The following is a 20,214-nucleotide window of genomic DNA, read 5'->3' on the forward strand; positions in this document are numbered from 1 at the left end:
AATAATAATATAATAATAATAGAAATCGCCCAAAGTTTCTGAATTTTCATACTTTACTGGAAAAAATGCTTTGACGAAATAAAAGAATCGGTTATTAGTTTGGCGGAAAGCATTGGAGGAGTGCTTTCGTGAGTGTAATGGGATAAGTTATTCGTCTTGACCCTCAATACCAAACGGTTTAAGTCGTCTAAAAACGTCTTCATGTTTCCAAAAGGAAAAAAGTTTTCTTAGAGGAAAAAGTCAGGCGAAGACCGTTTACCCCTGAAAGCACAGAGCGACAACTCTGCTTCGCCCGTTACCTAATAGCGGAGGAATGGCTGATGCACTGAGGCGAAATACTTACTCAGTCCAAGAGGTCAATTGATTATTTTTATAGATTTTTCCGTCTCTTTGTAAACTCTTCAAGAATCGCAGAGATTTCCAACAACGACATTTTTGTTTCTCAGTTGTGAGTGATCGCGTCGTCATGGACTGAATGGCGTCGTTTATCACATAAAATACGCTCTGCCGCACACGCCCTCAAGACAGTAAAGGTTACTACTCATTCGTCCGAATTCTGGTCCTTCTCTTTTGGCCCCAGAAGTTGAAATGTATAGTAGTTTGACTGAATGTCTTTATTCAATTAGACAAACGGATAGAAAGGAGAACACTGTACCTATTTTTTTGTATTTCTGTGCGCGTGCTTACGTCAAAGGTCATTCATTATCCAGAGACAGCAACAGGGATTGCAGTGCCATGATCCCGCTCTTCTCGTCAGCGATTAACTATGCAAAAATCACGGAAGAGAAGATGAAAGTGTTTTGCGTTTTTCCCCCCAATCACTGTAGAAAGGGTCGGGTACGAAAAGAGAGGAGGTAACAGAAACTGGTCGTGCCAATAGAGGGCAGGAGCTGTTGCGAATTCCTAGGGAAGAGAGTGAGTGCCTGGCCTGGGTGGTCGCTGGCGGTGCTATAGGGTAAACTGGTAGCATGACAGCGCCCATTCCTCTCTCTCTCTCTCTCTCTCTCTCTCTCTCTCTCTCTCTCTCTCTCTCAAGAACAACGGTCTTAAGGGATCACGGGCATATTGTCTGGGCAAATGATTTCAAAATACTTTGACTTTGGGTGAACCCGTTTAAATGTTAAAGAAAACAATGCTATTGGACGAATCATAAACTTCTGTATTTGCGCGATATACAGGCATGCAGAATTCTGAGAGAGAAAGAGAGAGAGATCTGAGCAAATGTTACGGAACAAAAGATGCTCCTTTCACTTGTTAATCTTTCGTAGAGGGTAGCAAGCTTGCCGGTTGTCATTGTTCATTTTTGTGCAGCTTTAATGCATTCACAAAATTTGTCCTCATCAAGAAAATACAGCTTCACAAATGCGTAATCCACAAGAGGAAAAGTCAAGGGAAACGAAGACTTTGTCGTTTTAGAACGAGTTTTGTCTTTGGTCAAATTTGTATTCTGTTTAGGCTGAGATCTGTCAAGAGTTGTCTTTGTGAATACAATGAGACAAGGACGATGCGATGCATTTCGTGTCCCTCCACCTCTCTCTCTCTCTCTCTCTCTCTCTCTCTCTCTCTCTCTCTCTCTCTCTCTCTCTCAGAGGTGCCTCACACTGAGGGACCTGGGGCAACCCGAACAAGATGTAAGGTCTGTAAGGTAAGGTCTCTCTCAAATTTAAAAACAAACTACACGAATTCTGGAAGGACATCAGAATCGAGCAGTAAGCGAAGGAGGACGGAAGTGAGGATGAGTAAATGAATAAGTCCAAATATGAACAGGTAGATGAGTAATCCAGGCAGAATATATTAGTATATGCAGGAAGCTTTCCCCAACAGCATTTGCATCCTTATGAAGTCGTAAAATTTCAGTTACTGCGACTTGCGTTCAGGGCCGAACCTCCAAAGTCAGTCGCGAGAACAAACAGTCGCTTAGGAATGTCTTGAGTACTGTCTGAAAAAACATAACACTATATTATTGTTGTTGTTTAACTAAAAGGACGTGGGTCTGTCTTTCCCGGTCTCTCATCACCCAAAGAAGCTTCGTGAATATTAACAATTATCGTGCGAATATTTCTTACTGACTTTTCTATGATTGTGTTTTTTTTGTTTTTATTTTTTTTTCCATTTTTTATGTCAGAGTCCCAATCTCTCCTATCTTGCATATTTTTCCTATTCATGGCGATTCTCTCTCTCTCTCTCTCTCTCTTATTTTCCGAAGCCACGTTGCAGAGAAACTCGTGCCCCCTGGAAAGTTACTTTTTTCTATACCAAAACTCGGTATTTTTTTAAATCATCATCATTCATAGACTGCCAGTTATCAACTTTTTAAAATATTTCAGTTCTTCTTTTAAATGTGTCTTCTGCTTGATAGCATAAGCAGTCACGCAATAGTGTTACTGTTCCTTTTTTGTTTACATATATGCATCTGTCCCTGTTGCTGCTACTTAAGCGAGAGACGAGGAGAAGGGAAGTAGCTAAGCAATCTGTCGATCAGCTGTTGGACCTAGACTGTCTTATACTCATACGAGGCTGCCATTCCTCTTTATCCCTTCAACATACAGTCAACATCGATCTTTTGCGACTCTTCTTTGAATGTATGTATGTATTTATGTATGTATATATGTGAAAACTCATGTACATCTATGGATTTACATGAAAACATTGACATGTTATGTGTGGTAAGATTGTTTGACCAGGTTTTTTTTTCTAACGTGAACAGGTGTTATTAAAATCAAACTGCAGTCATTTCTTAATTTTCAGTTTATAGTTTTCATAACAACTGTTTTAAGTTTCAAATCTGCCTCTCTGTAAAAAAAGAAAAAAATAAATTAATCGGATTTTTCAGGTTGTGTCGGAGAGTATGAATCTTGAGGTGTCGGAGGCTGTTACCTTCATTTCGACAAATATATTCTCTTATTCAGATGATGCTTGCTTAAACTTTCTGTAGGTGATGCGTGATATAAACTCACAGACAAGTCATTGAACAAATAAAGATATGTGCACGATCTTCGTGCTGTTACGGGCGTGTAAAAACTATTACCGATTTCACACAAAGACTGAGATCTGTACAAACGGTGCATTGGACACCAGAAAGTGTTCAGCCTTTTGATGTGGCCACGTTGAGCTATTCCGGACTGCATTCAATCTCTTCTTTCTTGGAGGAATTGCCTCTGGAACATGCGCTCCAAAAATCCCCTTCAGATCTACGCATATTTTCAGTGACTGTACAACCTGAAAAATTCTCCTTCATTAAAGAAATGTCTTGTAAAACGTTGAATTTGAACTGTTTTAGACTGTTAGAGATTTGACAATCAGAAACAGGAAAAAGAGTTTACACTTGTTCAACGTAGCTCCGTTTTTAAAGCTTGATACTTCCTTGAAATCAGAGTTAATTTGCGTCATTATTCTTTATATAAAGCCCAAGGGAATATTTATAATCATTATAGACAGGCTAAGGTGTTCATGATGTTAGCGCTCAGTACGCAAATATTTTGCATTACACGTAAAGTTATATAGTCATCTTTGGGACCCTCTTAATTTTTTAGAAAACAAGAGAAATTAGATCCAAGAGGTCATTAAGTATATCCTGACAAAACTGAGCAACTGTCCTTTTGCTAGAGAAGCTTATATTATGTCCACAAACAACATACTGCAAATAACTAGCGATTTTCATTCATTTTAATACCAACATGAAAATTTTACAAGGAATGCAACACCAATTCAAATACCTAATTTGGTTGTCATTAAGTTAACGAACGATTTCCCTCTGACAGCCCAGAATGGAATCTCAGGTTGGGTCTGGTGGCGACTTCAAGGTCTTGCAGCCTCTCAGAAACTGGAACCTTTGTCGTCGTCTGTTGGTCTCCAACATTCTCGGAATTTTCTCCACCACGGTATCTCTCTTCTCTGTTGTTGTGGGACATTTCCTTAACTGTATCCTATAGACCTCATGCCATCCTTCCCCCTCAAGTCTTCAAGTTCAGTTGGATTTTAAACAAAAATCAAAGTCTGTTCTACAATATTCAGACGTTTTAAGAAATTAAGGTTTCCTGTCATGCATTACCTGGAGTCTTAACGTCGTGTCCTTTTGGGACATTCCACGCACCTGAATTACACCAAAGAAGATTGCCTCCTCTGATTCATTCTCTTTCTTTTAAAATTGGTTTCTTTTTTATCCACCAAAGTAAAACTTCTAGACAGTACCAACGTTTCCGAAACATCAATGATTGCCGACAGACGCTGCCTTACTTAAAACCTAAAGAAAAAAAAAATCTGGCGGAGAGACTATCAAAGTAGGCCTAGACCAGCTCGTCCAAGGAAGACCCAAAGTTGCTATGTCGTTGACTCGTTGCTGCATTAATTTGCCAGTCTTCTTAAGTTCTTTTGCTGATATATATCGTAGGGGCGTTCAACATTGAGTACAAAAAATACTTGTGAAAACAGAATATTTTTGTTGTACAGCATTTCATCGAGAATGGTAATTTTGCTGACACTCATAATGCGTGTTTGAATATTGATCATTCCATAGTTGCATTTGTATGTATTTTCGTTACTCTTGTCTGTTTATTAATAAGATTAAGTTTGTTACATGTGCCAGAAGGAAGAAACCACCAGAAGTCTTCAAGTCTCCGAAGCATTCTTTCCTATGCGCAGTGGTTGAAACTCAAGGTTTAACGTCAGGGCTTTCTTTGGCTTAGGCCTAAAGAGGCATCGATAAGGCTTCCGCAGATGTGCACGAGATTGGTAGCCCTGCCACTGAATACCAAATGATGCCATTCTAGACTGAGACCCTGTTTTTCGAATATTGTGTGGTGATATATTAATTATCATGCAAATTGCCTCCAGTCCCCGAAAGACTATTGTGAATGGAATCCGAATCTCTCTGTAACATGTTCACCGTCAGTTCTTCTCTCCTATTAATCGTAACCAGACTTCATATGGCTCAATTTATTTACAAAATTATTGCGGCTGCTTTGTTCATGTTTCAAAATTAAGACTGAGCAGTGACTGTGCTATTTTCTGAACGATTCCATGACGTTATTTACAGGTTCGAAGATGTGGATACTTATGCTTTACACACACACACATACACACACACACACACACCTCATTGCTAAAAATCAAGACTATTAACGCCGAAAGGAAAAAGTGCCAAACAGTCAATAACAACTCTCACTAACTATATGTTTGTCCTTAATAGAATATCAGTTCATATCATACAAGAACCTGAAAGGGGGAATCCAGAGGTGGAAGATGATATGGGTTCAAGATGATATTGAATAACAAGGAAAGAGGAAAGCCCTGACATAACACACACACAACACACACACACATATATATATATATATATAATATATATATATATATATATATATATATATATATATATATATATATATATATATAGATTAATCGTACACCAATTTTACTAACAGAAGTTGGCTCCAGAAAAAAAAAACGATAGAACATTACTGCCATATTTATACAATGTAACTGCTGAATGGCTAATGTGAAGTGGAACTTCCACTTTAGCCGCTTCATACACCTACACAGAAAGAAGGCTCATCAGCAATGGGCCGAATCCCACGTCAACCAGCTTCTAGGGCATTCAGGCCCTCCCTTTCCAGTACCAATTGCCATCTCTCCTAACCTTTCTAGGTCTTCTTTTTCTTTTCCATTACGTTTCTGAATTGTTTACGCTCTTCAACCACCTATCATCGTTCATTCTTTCCGCATGACATAACCATCACAAAATACTATGACTTCCTAATTTTTGTTTAATTTGTATGTAATATTCACACAGTGTATGTATGTATGTATATGTAAATATATAGTAAGACTTCCGTGGTTTTACGCGTATTTCTATGGTTTTACGTACTTGGATTTATGCAAACAATTGACCTACTAATTCATGGAGTTTTGGACCATATGGCCCAGACGTTATTAAATATTGGCATATTTACACATTTGTAATAACGTATTCACATTGTTCATTATTACCGAAGAAGCTATTGTATTCTTAAGAATCATGAACTGGAAATATAGATTTTGAAAGCATTTAAATCAGATCATTTTGTTCTCGATGCCATGATGATTTCATGTGGTACCCAGGAAAATGCTTTTTGCATCGGGTGAACACATTGAAACAACCTCAGTCTCTTAAGCTGCTGTGAACACGGGATTTGCCCTCTTAGACGCTGCCGGATTTATTCAGCGCGGAAGCCGCTGAAATGGAAACCAAAGCTTTCAGCCGTGAAGTGAGGGAGGAGGACTTGAGAGTGATTTTAAAATGCTTCCATGCTCTGTTTAGAAGTCTTCTCAAGGGGACCCGTAAAGTATGTGTGGTTACTTGTCGCCTTCCTCTGAATTTGAAGAGGCAGTCACACCGAAAGAAAGTACTTCAGAGCGAAAAATGTTTATGGAAGTAGCGCGAAGGTCTAGGGAAGCCTGACGACTGTGACGGAGCAAGTGGCTGGCTGGCTGGCAGCGGATTTTTAATGAGGATCGTACAACCTCCAAATTTCACCGGACGTCGGTGTTACTTTCCCATTCATTGGAATCTTGAGGATTTATGTATGTTTCCTGGTTATGATATGGTGTTTATGGCTATACAAAACATGTATGGAGTGTCTCTCTTTACTCTCTACAGAGGAATGCCTACTTACCGGGGTTTGTACTCAGGGGTCGCCGAGTACAGAGACCGAAGGAGATGGGATGAAACTGCTTAGGGAGTTTTTTATGTAGAATTTTTTCCTTGGTTTCTTTTATGTAAACTTGATTTATCGTTATAACATCAAGAATCCTGTTCTTGGTTTTATAGCATTTGTATCCGCTCTATATCACTTAATTTGTATGCCTTTCTTGGTCGTAACAAGTTAGGCCTAGTTGAAGATAAGCCTTTTGAATTATCTAAATGATTACGGATACCATAAGGTGCGTCGAAGAACCAAAGTATGAAATAACAACGGAAGGTCACTCGCGGCACGTGGTTCTTTGGAAATTTGTTATTACACCAAAACTAGGGAATAAGGCAACTTGCTCTATGGTTGTCGCCATGTCAACACTAAAGAGGAAGCCATTTTAGCATCTGAATAATCTAGAGAAGCTAAATCGGGTGGGTTTAATTGTTTCAAGTACACTTGAGATTAATACGTTATTCTAAACTGGATTACGCCAATTACAACAAGGTTAGGTACATATCTGCTTTAGAGACCGGGTTACGTCAGCGTTTTGCATTAACTCAAGGTCTGTTTAGCTTTACAAACAGTTCTCCTGAAGAAAAATTGGCGAAGTTGTTGTTCTTAACACTAGCCAGTGTTTTAAATCAAAGCTGGTTCAACAGAGCAAGGCCTAGTAGCAAAAGAAGGTAAAGAAAGGAAAATATCGACGAAGCAAAACACAAGCTCTGACATTCCAAAGGAAGACTTTTGTATTGTTGTACGTGCTACTGTACTTTATCGTTGTACAACTGTAACACTGGTCATTGGAAAAGATGCAAAAATTTCGCAATCCTACATCAAGAACACGATCAGCCATTAAGCCCGAAAGATAAAAGAGAAACTCGGAAGAAACGGCAAGATGACAAGACGACCAGCCACTTCCCACGGGTGGCCTTGAAATGTTGTGTTGGCGAGACCGGTATTTCGTTGTTTGTGGTTGACTTGGATTATGGACGATTTTGGGAGAATTACGTAGCACTGGGCTGTAAGGTTGGGCGAAAGGAAATGGTGTTTCCAGGTTTGGGAGCGTTCAATACCGGAAATGGCATACGCTGCGGACAAATGACGGCGAGGCAATATTCGAGATTTAGAATACCAAGAGTTTTATACTGCCTTAGACCGAGTTGGATTGAGAAACTATGGTCTGTTTGATCCCGTCTCTCTCTCTCTCTCTCTCTCTCTCTCTGTATATATATGTAGTATAATAGATGATTATGTCCGAACACGCTTGACTGTAGTTTTTATACTAACTTTGATTTGGATGGGGATATCTGAATCAATCATTAATTTGCTTGAATATTGTTTCAAAGCGCTTCTTCGGAGGCAAACTGGCGTCGCGAGAAATGTGGGCATCTACGCCGTCTTCGTAATAGGCTCTGGGTTGTGTGGAGAGGGAGGAGGAACTTCCCATAATAACTCATTGGCTGACAACACCGATATCGATCTCTCTCTCTCTCTCTCTCTCTCTCTCTCTCTCTCTCTCTCTCTCTCGGTGCGTCAGGTAACTGAGGCAATTGATTGAGGCTTTGACTGTATTTAATTTTAAGTACATTCAAGGGAAGTAGGTTTTTATATATTATTTTATTACATCGTATGCCTATTTGTCCACCAGGTTGTTTGCATTTGATTAACTTGGCCTTATGCCAGCACGTGCCTTGCCAATAGGTTGTCTCGAAGCTAGTTGTGGTGTTAGCAAGGAATGATATGAATGGTAGGGACATTTGGACTCGGCCTAATCAACCGAGACTTTGTGTCTGAAACTTTTGATTACTCTTCAAGTGACTTGGTACTTCTGTCAAGTGCAAAAGTGTCTTCAATCGCTACTTAACTGATATCAAAAACAATTTTTTATTATTATTAAAAACAGAGAAAGCTTTTCATTTGCACTGCTTGTTTCTCGTTATTTTTTCGTAACGGCTGTGCGAACGATGCACGATCTCTCTCTCTCTCTCTCTCTCTCTCTCTCTCTGCGTTTACTTTTTGCCTTTTTCTAGTAATGAATTACTATCGCCCATTACTTTTATTTTTTGACAGATAAATCGAGCATTTTAACTTATGGTTAAAATGAACACGAGCGATATTAGTCATATTCATGAGAGAGAGAGAGAGAGAGAGAGAGAGAGAGAGAGAGAGAGAGAGAGAGCGGGAGTGGGGGAGGGGGAGACCACGAAAACATTATAAATGATTTTCCTTCAATGAAATTCATATTAATTTGTAACGGCATTCAAAGTCACTTCAGGATCCCCATTAATGGGTTGGAACGGCGAGAAGCTAAACCGTTTCCATCGACTGACGTCACATGACGTCACGATGGGAAATCGATTGTCATTGGCTGGCAGCAAAGGGGCTGGTTAGTGGCTTACCCTACAATCCAGAATTAATAAATCTGCTGTTTCCCATAAAACTACTTCTAAACCTTTAATCAGTTTTATTACGTAACTGTATAGTCTCGCTCTTCATAATCACATCATTATATATATATATATATAGTATATATATATATATATATATATATATATATATATATAATGTGCTCCAGCTGTGTGTATGTGTGTATATAAATATGTATATAATAATATATATAATATATATATATATATATATATATATATATCACCAGGGAATAGTTTAATTTCCACCCTCCCGGTGGGTTACCAACAGACTTACTGCCACACCTACATATGTTTTTGTATATATACTCCTGTAAGACATCCTATGTTCATATTTACCAGTGATCAGGAGGGACAGAAGGAAGTGCTCGAAATATATGGTTGCAACGTTAAAATAGTGTTTTATGGGCCTTTTATCTTCATATTATACTGTTGTATTACAGTAAAAAGACATTCATTTTTGCCCATTTTGGAAAATCAAAGATTACACCAGATTTTCCGTTTCAACCCAGCCTTCGAGCACATCTTTAGACGGTATGAACGACTATATATAAGATGTGTGGTGTGTATTATATATCCAATGTAGCACGAAGGAACACGTAATTGAGAATATCCGTAAATCCACGTCTATCGTGACGTGGATTTAAGGATATATATATATATATATATATATATATATATATATATATATATATATATATATACTATATATATATATACTATATACTATATCTATATATAACATGGAAAATGTATGCACAGGTGTTCGGTCAGCCATGTGTCCTTATTTAAAGATATGGGAAGGTGACTTTATTGCGCGAACATTTTCACCTTAAATTCCACTTCCTTACCTTGACTTAGGCTATGTCTTCTCGGATAACGTATCTGCATGGAAGGGGAATGGGCGTTGGGCAGGGGCACTCTTGGTTGGGGTCGAGAAAGATTCCATGATAAACTTTGTCCCTTTTGCCACCTAAGGGTCTATTCATTTCAGATTGGCTGCTTTCTAGCCACCTTGTGGTATTACATATTTACTTTTATATTTCTTCTATCCTGTACGTTATTCTTAAATTATACGCATTTCACTCACACATCCATGCGTATACACATACATACATACATATTTCCTATCACATCAGCTTCAAATGTAGTACATATTTAAAGGCTTTAACGCCGCCTCTGAATTGGAATTTGCAAAAGACGATGGATCCAGCTTCCTTGGATTTCCAGGAGGTGACAATGCCTCCCATCGCATGGGCGGTGTCAAGTTGAGGCCGTTAGAAGACTGCAGCGGTATACTTGCATACAGGACCCAGAGAAGAATCTGCGGCCTCCCACCCTCCGGAATAAAGCGGTTTTTCCAAGTCCATCCAAGAGATCTCGCCTTTCCACTTTTCATGTATCCCAGAAATATTTAAAATACTGAAAGGCATAACAAAAGTAGACAGTAACCTTTTTACATTAAACGAAAACCAGACAAAAAATAATGGATGGAAACTAGAACTGAAGAGATACGACACATCCCATCGCGGGAACTTCTTGACATACAAGATATGTGACACATGGAATAAACTGCCGCCAGAAGTGGTAAACAGCAACAGTGTAGAAGAGTTTAAAAGAAAGATAGACAAAATCATTAGGACGCTGTGAATGCCCAGTAAAACCTGCTCCTACAGATAAGTAAGCACACGATGTCTCCTCGGATGGACTAACAAGTCTTTGAGACATCCTAATCCTTGTAACTCCTTGTAACTCTTCTGGCCGAGTATTTCTATTATTTTTGCCAAGTTGCTTCAAACTTTGGGGGCTCTCTTTGGAAGTGAGAGATTCGGGGACATAACATCCTGACCGCAGGTGAAATAAGTTACTCCTCATCTTTCTCAGCTGAGAGATTTGCGCTAAATTTATTTCAAATACTTGTTTTCAGCCGGCTTTTGCGTGTACTCGCCTACGTATTAAAGCTGCTTCCATTGCGAATGTAACGTAGCCTTGAAAATTTTCCGTATTAAATGACACATCAGTTGCGTTTTACCGAAGTTCCACTTTCTTTCGCTTGTTTTCTTTGATTTGCGTTTCATGAAGTTATCCAATTTTTTTTTCTTTTTTTCTTTTTCGCTTGCTTTTTTCCTTTAATCATATTTAAATTGATTCAGTTATTCATTTCGCATTTCCCATTCATGTCATCGTATTTACTGGTTTTAATTCTTTGAACAGTATGTTAGATCTTCCAGATGACTGCACTCATTATTTAGTTATTATCTCTTGCGAAGTATGTTTTGTGAGATTTTACAACGCTTAATCGGTCATGTGACGTGAAATGTCATTTTTTCGCGCAGAACTGCGGTGCCCTTTGCATGCGTTTCCCACACCAAGCTACCACTTTCTTACCAACGCCTAGGATTATTATAGAGATCGTCAAAACCGCAAAGAGAAGCACAGCCCAGAAATGCGATAAAATTATTCAGGACTGGAATCATTCTGTGAAAGGTTGCCAAAAATCTGAGTCGACGTCGACTAAATAAATGTCACTGGAGGGGATCATTTCCTTTCGAAAACTGATTGAAAGCTTTAGTTCTTTGTTGATTTTGAGACCAGAAATTCCTTTGATCAGTTCGTCTATTGAGATGACAGTTTATAGCTGAAAGTCCGGCTTATCTATAATGTTACAACACCTCTTAGTTGCTCTAGGAAACCGGTCATTCTGTTCTTTGTGGAACAGATGGCTACCCTGCTGGCTCTAACTACCAACCTTACCGAAGAAGTTCATTTTCCGACTTGAGAAAGTAAGAGTTTTTACCTGTGGAAAAGATCCGAGTCATATCTCGAACACAAGTCTTTTCCGTGAAACATGACTGGCTTAAAATCTCAATTTCTTAAGACTAGTAACCGTTTCGTTATGACAAATTGACTAACTTTGTGCAGGAACAAAGAAGAATATAATGAGCGTGTACAAGTATTATCTATGGCCCCTAAATGCATAAAGACACGCTTATGATTTCAACAAATATTTTTCACTGCATTTATAAATATATCCATAAACACCTTTGTACATGGATATTAATAACGACAATTCGAAGGAATCGAAAGTGACTTTTTAGTTTCCTGTAAAAGAAAACTATCGGATTGCTTTGTCTGCCCGTCTAAATTTTTTTTCTGTCTGCCGTCAGATCTTAAAAACCATTGAGACTAGAGGGCTACAAATTGGTGTGTTGTCCATCCACCCTCCAATCATCTCATATACCAAGTTGCAGCCCTCTAGCCTTAGTAGTTTTAATTTTATTTAAGGTTAGAATTAGCCATGACCGTGCGTCTGACACCATAACAACACAGGCCACTACGGCTGGCTGAAAGAGTCATGGGCCAAGGCTGAGTTTCATACTGCATTATATGCTGTAGAGAAAACTCGATTGCGCTGAAGAAACTTTGGCGCATATTTTACTAGTTTTCTTGTTCCAAAACATAGCCATAGACTGAGTGGAATGAGGAGGCGTGGCAGCAACCAAAGTTTGGTTGTTGATTTTACCGGAAATCTAACCTGTCATTTTCTTAACTCTCTCTCTCTCTCTCTCTCTCTCTCTCCACAAAAAGAACCTGGTGTGACTACTATTTTCTTTAAAGATGGATCCCCTTCGTGTATTATCTCTCGTTTTATCAATCGGTTTTTCTCCGAAAATGTTTCCACGAAAGACTGAACAGGAGAGAATGGCGCCTCTGCCCGATTGTCAAACTTTTGGTTTCCATGAAATTCCGACGTAAAATAAGTTCAAGAATACCGGGAATTTAAATCACAGGCGCCAGTTGATGAAAAATTATTTGATGGGTTTTCTGTAATAGAATTTTTAATTTCAAGTCTCATTCAAAATATCACCTTTCTGGTTTGATTACTTTGTTATTTCTATGAATAACGGAATCATTGTTGTCTGTTGGACCCTTTCCATTTTCAGTTCTTCAAGTTCTTAGCTTCAGCCTTTAATTACTTTGTTTAAAAGGTGAGGGCCTCGGCAAGGTAATCCCCTTTTAAATTGTCAGAACCATTCAAATATATATATATATTATCATTCTCTTTTTCAGTTTTATGCCGATTAGTTGACATTGAGAGAGAGAGAAGAGAGAGAAAGAGAGAGAGAGGGGGGGGGGGGATATAGAACAGTTAGAGGTGGGGTGTGTGTTCGGAGAGGGGGAGGGTGAGATGACGGGAAGAAAGTATTACAAGTTTCGTGACGAAAAATTCGGTCCAGTGTCTCGAGTGTTAAAGAAAAGGGTCTGTGGATATATGAAGGTAAATGTTGGGAGTGTATATAGGGTGGTAGAGGCCTTGGGAGAAGAGATGGGTTGCGGGGTGGGGGTGGGGGGGGGCGGCGTTTGCTGGAGCAGAAAGAAAGGCTGAGGAGGAGAGACAGAGCCAGAGAGATAGGAAGGACTGAGGTTGAGGGAGAAGAGTCTTGACGTGGCGAGTTGTTTGTTCACCGAGGAGAATAAAAAAAGAGGAAGAAGAACAACGCTCCGAGTCGGGAGTGAAAAAACTAATGGAAGTTTGGGAGATTTAGAAAAGGAGTATCAGGAATATGTAGAGAGAGAGAGAGAGAGAGAGAGACGGTCGCAAGGTTCAACTTAAATGCGAGGGGAAGAGAGAGAGTCTATGAGAGAGATGGACGAGTCTATTTGCCCCTGTGAAGTAGATGGAAAAGGTCAGTTGAAGAAATGGAGTAATTGCTTACCACGCAAGATGAAACGGGGAGAGAGAGAGAGAGAGAGAGAGAGGAGAGAGAGAGAGAGAGAGAGAGTGCTTGGTCGAAATGGCAAGGTAATCAAATATCTGCTTCTTCACTCCATCGGTATTTAAATGTCTCACAAATTGAAAATTCTCCTCTGTCGAATTAGATACAGATTTAACGCTAGCTGAACTGACAATGACAGCTTTAAAAATGAAATGTAGACTTTCTTTGATATCAAAAGCAGTATTGCTTAATAGATAAGTCTCCCTCTGAGGCATGAAATGACAAAATTTTTACTATTATTGACTTATATATAATATATATAAGATATATATATTATCTATATATATATAGTTATATATATATATATATATATAATTATATATATATTACCGATTAAAACGAGCTTGGAAAGGATTTCCCAGAAACGAGCAATTTGATGTTAGTGAGTCTCAGGCTTTCAAATAACTTGGTGAAAAGTTCCGTTTTTCGATCAGTTTTGTTGTGGTCTCTACCACAGTTATGTCGATTTAGTTTTCTGTAAGAAGAAAAGTATTGAGATGAGTTTTCGTCTGTCCGTCCGCCCTCAGATCTTAATAACTACCCGGGTTAGAGGGCTGCAAATTGCTGTGTTGATTATCCACCCTCCAATCATCAAACATACCAAATTGCAGCCCTCTAGCTTCTGTAGTTTTTATTTTGTTTGAGGTTAAAGTTATCCATGATCGTACGTCTGGCACCTTTATAGGTGCCTATAACACAGGCAACCAACGGCTGTACAGAAAACTCGATTGCACCCGAGAGACCTCGGCGCATTTTTTACTTGTTTTGATTGTGGCTTGTGAAGGTTTTTTTTTTTTTTTTTTTTTTTTTTTTTTTTTTGAAGGGGGACAATGATTTGTAGTATTCCTGTTTATTTTGTTATTTTATGATAGTGCCCCCCTGTTAATTATTATTCAGCATTATACCTCATTACCAATATTATTATGCATCTTGTTGATATAATAGTGCCTAATGCTATTCAAATTCGCATTATAATTAGCATTCTGGAAGTTGCTAATGATGATAATAATAATAAAAATAATGAATCATATACTATCTTGTATTAGTTTATTTATGATTCTTTTGCTCTGCTTTCATTGTTATTAGTACTACCCTTGTTAGGTCTTTGCATATGTCATTACTATTCGTGAACTTCAACACCATATCCATGGCTATCATTTAGTATATGCCTGAGTGAATTATTATTATTAATCTGTTACTATTGTCATCGCCGTGTAACTATATTTTGGTTTTCACTGTATTTATTATTAATATATACTAGCGTACCCGCATAGAGAAAAATCACGGTGTAAATGTAAAGATATGTAATTGTAACCGCCACAATGCCGACCATGATCACGAGACCTCGTCGCGAACATGGTACGTTTCCCGCTACCGGACATCATAGTTTCTTCATATTACTTGCACTTGGATCTCGAGGCTTTGTAGTGACACTCTATTCCAAAAAGCGGGAAGAATCCTAGTTAAGTTAACAGGGCATTGTGACTATTACAATTACATATGTATCCAATATATATATATATATATATATATATATATATATATTATATTATATATTAATTAATCATTACACCTATATATGCTTATGTATATGTATATTATATATATATATATATATATATATATATATATATATATATATATATATATTATATATACATATATATACGTACATACATACACACATATAGATAATCATTAGACCTATATATGCTTATGTATATGTATATATATATGTATATACGTACACACACATACACACAGAGGTCGTGTGCTCAGGCATGGGGGCCTGGGCAGCAAGAGGGGCATATGTGCCCACAAACCCCCCCCCCCCCCCCCCCCCCCCCCCCCCAAACCCCCCCCCCCCCCCCCCCCACCCTTTCGGTCAGACCTTTTAAGGAGAAATACGCGTCTCATTGTATTCATATAAGACGGCTGCATTTAGCTAACTGTGAACTTTGGCCGAAATTCTACAAGCATAATCTTTTGACTGAAATATTAGTGTTCGGTACTAATGGTAAATTATTATTATTATTATTATTATTCCTTTGTCTTGTCATTCTACTGAAAAGTTGCAATGTGCCTTCATGTATGTGTATGTTAGGGCGAGTGCCTGTGTGCTTGCGTGTATGTGTGTGAGTGTATTGTGTGTACCTGTTCGTCTGTGTACATGAAAATGTCTTTCTAAATAAGAGACGAGGAGCTGAATAAATCTAATTATTCTATACAAGACACTAATTTCTCATTAATGTCCTTTTTCTCATTTCTCTTGAAAATAGATTATAATAATTATGGTGTGCAGAGCTCTTCAATCCGCGCAATAACGATTTTCTTGGAGGCAATAATTGAGGAGTAACTTCAACCTTGGGTCCTGCGCTCAACATCCCGAGATTCCTTCGCGGAAAAAGGAGAGAGAGAGAGAGGAGCAGAGAATGATTATAGGAAAGCCGCGGAAGGAGGAGCAGAAAATAGAAGGAAGCAAGAAGGGAGGAGCAATGCGAGAAGGGATAAAAAGAAAGAAAAAAAAAGAATGATAAGTAGGAAAGGAGGGAGAGGAAGGAAAGACAGACAGGAGGAGGAGGAGGAAGGGGGTGTGGTGGGTGGGTGGGGGGGATAAAAAGAGAAGGCAGCATAACACGAGACTTGAGCATCGTTCCGGTTGAGTAATAAGTTCCCTCCTCCTTTTCTTCCTCCCTACGACGCATCCTTCCCTCTCCTCCCCTTCCCTCCCCTCCCCCCCAATATATGTACCTCTCCTCTTCTCCTTCTCCTCCTCTCTCTTCTCTTCTATCTTCTCTTCTCTCTTCTCTTCTCTTTCCTTCCTATACTAGTCTATCTTTTAACATTCATGGAAAGAGATGTAAGCTATCTTTGCTTGAGTTAGGAATGAAATTAACATAATTAAGTCTGTTATTAATTATATTTCATTTATTTTATTTATTCTGCTTTTTATGAGAGGTATAAAATTTACTCTAATGACGACTTAGTAGTTCTTGAGACGCCCAGAACTCTTTAGCGCTGCTTGGGCGGTGATGCTTGAAAGCACTGGTTATTTTTCTTTATTGTTTTGTTTTGCGAGCCCCTCTGACCTTTATTTTACTGTGTTTGTGTGTTCGTGCGTCTGTGGAGAGAGAGAGAGAGAGAGAGAGAGAGAGAGAGACTTCTACTTTTGTTTATCATCTGTTGCAAATCACGTTTTCTTGCAGGCAATCCGTCGAGGCTGTTTTAGTTATTGATTTCTCCCATTACTGCTTGTAATGTCTAACATGATATTTACAGACTCTGATTACAACAACCTTCAGTGAGTATTACGAACGAATCCTTATTTCTTGCAGTTCCTTTTTCTGCAGCTAAATTACGTAAATTATGTAAGACATAATCCTCTTCCACCTCCTTTATTTTTCCTATAAAACGATTAATGATAACGTGTAACGCAGGATACCTGTACTTATAAGGTAGACACCTTCCCTCGCAAAAGCTTGATCGTTTTCTGTACAATTTTCTACAGAGCTTTTGGTAAGAGCACAATAACTTGTAACAAAACAAAACCAAAAATCCCTTGGCTTGTCAACTTGTTACAGCTCTTTCCATCCTCCTCGTCACCTTTTTGAGCAGCCGGCGTTCAGGCTCTGCTGAACTCCCCTAAAGAAGGGCGTTGCTTTTTTGTTGGGGGATAAAGCCCTACTGATGAGATCCTTCAGCTGAAAAGTTGCAAGATTCTGACATCGGCCTTAGTACTTGAGCGAATGAATAGAAGTTCCACTAGAGAGACTCAGCTTGCATACATTTATAGGAAATGAATTTCAATTTTTACTCCAAAATTTACATTTTTTTTTAAATTCCACTTCATATTTTCAAAGGATTCCTGTGGTCCGAAATCCCTCAGACGCATTTGGCCACCATCTTCTGATCCAAAGCCCGACCTCATGAGGTCCTTTCGCTGTGCAATGAATCCTCAGAAATCTCTGGATGCACAGCGAAGTTTTTTCCTGAATCTCCCTCGAGATGCTCTCTCCTTTGTTCAGAAAGTCTCGGAAATGTCTAATCCATTTCTTAGGCGGAATTTAAACGTTTCAAGTTTTTAGTTATATATATAATCATCCTACAAATAAGCATTGTAGCCCCCTTTCTAACTTTAAATTTATTTAGTATATATTATTGGTGACCTTTCTCCATGTAACTGCTATAAAGATGCTTTAACATAAAAAATAAGAATACAGATAATTCAACTCTAGCTGCAGGCATTTTTGTTTATGAACTTACATTAGTGCTCTCTCTCTCTCTCTCTCTCTCTCTCTCTCTCTCTCTCTCTCTCTCTCTCTCTCTCTCTCTCTCTCTCTCTCTCTCATATGTATATTATGCATGTGAGGCATGAACCTCTTAAAAAAGTTTTTGATAATTGCACTTTAAATCACAAGGAATGTATGAATTTTCAATAATCATTTATTTTTTTCCACTGTGTATCTAGAAATTAGATTAAGCTGCTATCGACAAAACTACCGAGAGATGTCTTCATTAAGATAAAAGAATAAAGCAAATCTTTGAAGGTCTGTCAGGGGATTGGGGGCTTTTCTGGAGATAAAGTTTCAACCCGAAACATGTTTTCCTGACCGAGACAGTTACGGAACTGGAAACGCGATTGCTGTTTTATTTCAAGAGTTCAAAATTGTCAAAACTTTCAACTTTGTTTAATTGAATTCATGATTGTTGTATTCATCACGGCTTGTGATTTAGGCTCTTCAAACTCCTTGAGCAGGTGACTGTAGAGACTAGGCTACCTAGTAAATTGGGACATTCTAAAACTTATTGCATATGACTGTTTAAACTCGTGTTTCCAGCTCCGTTGAGTTGTGATTTGAGTGTCTGTTTTAGCCTATGAGAGCTCGAATTCAGGAATGGTTATCTTACGTGATACCGAAATCGAGACAAAATCAGCTGTTCACACTTCCAAATGTTTGTTGTGGTACATATTCTTATAATAAATGGTCATATCAACTGTGCATTAGGATCAACACTCATAATAGTACTTATTAACTGAAATCTAAACATTGTATATCTCACTATTTACAGATGTGATGCTTTATCAAAAACAAAATTTTTTATTAGAATCAATGTTTAACATTTGGGCTGCTTGAACTTCTGGTCTCTACAGATGTTTGAAACTGAAAACGACATGAATGCTCAGCTGCAGAACGGTACGTTGGAAACGCCTTAGGCCATTCAAGATTTTTGGCTACCTTTGTATACCGATTCTTACTAGAAGATACCTAGGACTGTTGTCAGATCTATATGGAATACCAATTGCTGAGGTCACTGTCGGTGGCTTAGTTCCTGTTGGTGGAGGTGGCTGGCTCATTATATGTTATCATGACCGTAGTAGCTGTATTGATTTGCTGTAAATGTTGAGATTGTTTGTCTCTGTAATTGCAGTGCTGGACTTCTGTTTATTACTGTTGATAACGAATCATGAAAACCTGAAAAGGTATCGATCCCGTTCAGGCAGTTAGTTAATTACGTAACTTCGCCAGACAGAACCCGCTCCGCAGCCCCTCATGACGAGCAATATATCGAACGGTAGAAAACCAAAGATTTGCAGATTTTGCAACGGTTCATCGACGCTGCAACAACGAATGGAATTGAGGCGGGGCGGGAGGGGGATTTGCACCACCCGTTTGTGGAGACGATCATTGTCGGGGGCTGTTCACTTGCTGAACGAACCTTTTGGTTTAAGTACATGAGAAAACAGGCTACACTTTATGAATATATATATATATATATATATATATATTATATATATATATATATATATATATATATATATATATATGAAGAGTATTTTAGGTAAATTATATGCTTTCCACTAAGTTACTTTATAGAACCGGCAAATATTACTGAGCTGAAGATAATACGACAGGTTACGGGCAGATATCTTGAGCCCTTTGTGGCTCCTCTTCAAGTCTGATGCTTAGCGAAGACTCATTTTCGAGTCCGGAATGCCAACTGAATGAATCTGTCGGCAATGACAGCCTCTGGACCTCCAGTAGAGCTCGTAAACATCACGTGACTTGTTGGTGTATTGCACAGCGATTTCCTTGCCAAGTCGAAATGACAGTCGACATGGCGCTGTGAAAGATACCAATTAATGCGTAGGGGGATAGTGCCGTCAGTTCACCTCACGTGGCGCACTGTCGGCATTACTTAAGGTCCCTTGCAGCGTCGCCTTGGTCCCTAGCTGCAACCCCTTTATTTTTTTACTCTACCTCCGTTCATATTCTTTTTCTTACGTTGTTTCGGAGTGCAACTGCTTTGAGGTTTTCTTCCTGTCACACTTCCATTACT

At 38.7% G+C, this 20,214-nt stretch overlaps 1 protein-coding gene across 1 annotated transcript in view; it reads left to right on the forward strand.

The window, feature by feature from the left end:
* LOC135201991 (hepatic lectin-like) overlaps positions 1-20,214 on the forward strand; it is a 120,696-nt gene that overhangs the window by 50,683 nt on the left and 49,799 nt on the right. The gene's annotated exons all lie outside the window — the stretch shown is intronic.

The sequence above is a fragment of the Macrobrachium nipponense genome, chromosome 23, assembly GCF_015104395.2.
Source record: "Macrobrachium nipponense isolate FS-2020 chromosome 23, ASM1510439v2, whole genome shotgun sequence".
In the NCBI taxonomy this organism is placed as follows: domain Eukaryota; kingdom Metazoa; phylum Arthropoda; class Malacostraca; order Decapoda; family Palaemonidae; genus Macrobrachium; species Macrobrachium nipponense.